Source organism: Morone saxatilis, unplaced genomic scaffold, assembly GCF_004916995.1.
Source record: "Morone saxatilis isolate NCDOM2014 unplaced genomic scaffold, NCSU_SB_2.0 Contig2, whole genome shotgun sequence".
Taxonomy (NCBI): Eukaryota; Metazoa; Chordata; class Actinopteri; family Moronidae; genus Morone; species Morone saxatilis.
Genome location: NW_023339762.1, coordinates 16,446,206 through 16,449,062, shown reverse-complemented (window position 1 = coordinate 16,449,062; position 2,857 = coordinate 16,446,206). Strand labels below are relative to the sequence as shown.

At 39.8% G+C, this 2,857-nt stretch overlaps 1 protein-coding gene across 1 annotated transcript in view; it reads right to left on the bottom strand.

Annotated features, from left to right (window-relative positions):
- sema4ba (sema domain, immunoglobulin domain (Ig), transmembrane domain (TM) and short cytoplasmic domain, (semaphorin) 4Ba) overlaps nt 1-1,647 on the bottom strand; it is a 41,505-nt gene extending 39,858 nt beyond the window's left edge. Inside the window, exon 1 of the mRNA XM_035664943.1 lies at nt 1,449-1,647. The gene's annotated coding sequence lies outside the window, so the exon portion shown is untranslated. The remainder of the gene's footprint in view (nt 1-1,448) is intronic.
- Nucleotides 1,648-2,857: the final 1,210 nt, after the last annotated feature.

Here is a 2,857-nt window from a genome sequence, read left to right as displayed (position 1 = left end):
TCAGCAGATGAATGTAAAAACATCCTTCTAGTGTCAAATCCTCACTTTTCATCATTCTGCACAGTGAAGCTCAGACATTTAACTGTAGGAACATGAAGAAAGACATGTTTTTGAGTGGAGGGAGACTGAAATGAATGATAATTACATATTCATACATTCTGGATTTTTCAATTAAGGAGGAGAAGATGTAATATAAGACTTTTTAAAAACCATGTCAAATACTGTGTGTCTTAAAACATATCTGAGAGGGATCTTTAAATGTAAAATAAGCAAATAATAGAAAACCCCACTCCATTGTGGGAAAAAAACACATATTTACTCATTGCTTCACAAAGCTGTTTGCTTTGTCAAACTCTATGACACGGGAGAAGGAGCTTGAGAGCTTTTCTGAAGTAAAAGGTACTTGGCAGCACACACTCAAAAGTAAGCAACAAGAGTAAATAAAAATCTTTGGTTGACCTCCTCACTGACTTTTGACAAACTTTTCCATTTATGGTTTCTATCCATTAACTACCACCCACACAGCTAACAATTTGGCATCAGTCTCGATTGTGCTGCCAGCAGCTTGTGGGTGAGAGATTTGATTTCACACAATAATACCTGATGCTTCTGTCTCGTAGCTGCCAGCATCACACCATGAACCCCTAACCAGTGTCGCAGCTCAAAACCCCCTCAACAGTGCAACTGTGCTGGCTCTCAACCATCACAACCAGACACACCAAGACAATTAAGACTTTGTGTTTATATTTATGTTCTTGTTCTCGCCCATCAGCTTTTCCACACTCCTCTCAATTCGCACAAAGTTTCCAGGCTGGGAGAGGATGTGTGTGCACTGGCTGCCACATTCACTAACTCCTATCTGCGGAAAGAGGCTCAACTCCCAGTCACAGGCTCAGTCCTGATGAGTTGTGCCTCAGCTTAAAGAGTCAGAGCCATCCTCTATTTTTTCTATGCATTACTAGAGACACACACACAAGCCAGCAAGCCTTAAAATACGAACACACCCAGGGAAATAGCTGTGTTTCCAAAGAAAATAAGTCCAAGATCAACATCTCTTAATGTAAGGGTAGCTCCTACACATACACACCCACAAATACAAGCACAAGATACACAGACACACATACACAGAAGCTTGCACTCAGACTAGGTCTTTAATGACCCCCTTGCCCTGCTATCACCTTGCGATAAAGACCTGCTGGAGAAGGCGGAGGGCTGTTGCGTGTCAGCTCACACCCACTTATCCCTTTAAAGACAGAAACTAACAACAAACCCCATGCAGACTTAGTCATAAGAAGTTTATAATTCTCTAACGGTGAAATGACATGGTTATCCTGGCATCATTTCAATAGGTAACCAGAACCCCAGCGTTCTTACATCAATGATTCATGAAGCCACGCCACCACACAGTTAATGAACAGGAGGGCAGTCTCTATAACAGCAGTACTTACGCTCAGCCGTGAAACAAAAACAATCCTTCAGATCTAAAAAAGAAAAGGTTTCCTTTAGGTGACACAGATTGATTGATTCCTCCTCCAGGAAATGTCAGAGGAAAGTCCACAGAAACAACAGAGTTTAAAGCTTGAGTAGATGACAGCTCTGAGTCCGCAGGTCCACTCTCCTCTCTCTATCTCTCTCTCTCTCTCTCTCTCCTGACACAGTGTCGTACTACAGCCTGCCTCTAAGCACTCAACACACTGGAGCTCCTCCCATCACACACTGTCACAGAGAGAGAAGGAGGGAGGGATGGGGGGAGAAGAACAGACGTGCAATACTTCAGATGATCTTGACTAATTTTTTAGTTAAACCACCAATGTGTAAAGTTTACTGTACATATTACTCATATTTATAGGAGCAGTGTGAACTAATTTTTGATTATTTAGAGGTAACCAATAAGCAGTTAGGGGCTTTCTCTCCCTTCACACTCATTCTAGTGTTATCTGTATGTAATTTACTTGATTTTAACCTGCAATAAGTAAAACAAAACAAAAAACCTCACATGTATCCTGTGATTTTCTGGTCACAAGACTTCTGACTTCCTGCTTTTGCGAAATCACAACCACCTCATGCAAAAGCAACTTACTAAGTTAGAAAGTGCATGAAATGCACTATGACGTGGCTGAATTTATAGTTTGAGTAGAAAACTGAATGAGACAAAGTCCTAATCACATTAAACATAGCCTTGGAGTTTTTTTTTTTTTTTTTTTAGCTCTCCTGGGATTTAGTCCCTTGTTATGGACTGCAGATGTTTGCCTCTCAGCCAGCTGCTTGCACCCGTATAAAGACTGACTTTAATGATTGTAATTACCAGTAACTTCAAGCTACCGGAAAATAAACCAAATCTATTTTTCCTAAATCACAGTCATCAATTAACTGCTCTACGTTTATTTAGTATCAGTGAGAAGTTGAACATCTTTAAAGTTACATCTATGTTAAACTCTAACACAAAATGTCCAAGAATATAATCAGATGGTAACGCTGCTATCAGAGGCATCCACTGATCTGCGGACTTGAAGTCAACAGATGTTTTCATTCACTTCTTTACAACATGTCGAAGTCACCAAATGAAAAGTAGACCAGAAATTTAACTCTCAGGGTACAAAAACTCATCACTAGGAGAGCGTGCCCATTCAATATTTTACTCCTACCATCTGTACCTTCAAAATTACAATTATGTAATGCTTTTTTGTTGTTAAATGATATACTCCAACAATGCTTCTGAGGTTGAGACAAACCAAAACATGAGACGGTGCCAAATAATGTGAATAATAAGCATATTATTTAGGCTTTAACCATAACTACATTGCACATTTTTAGTGTGATCAAATGGTACATGCATTGTGTTCCTGCCGTGGTTCAT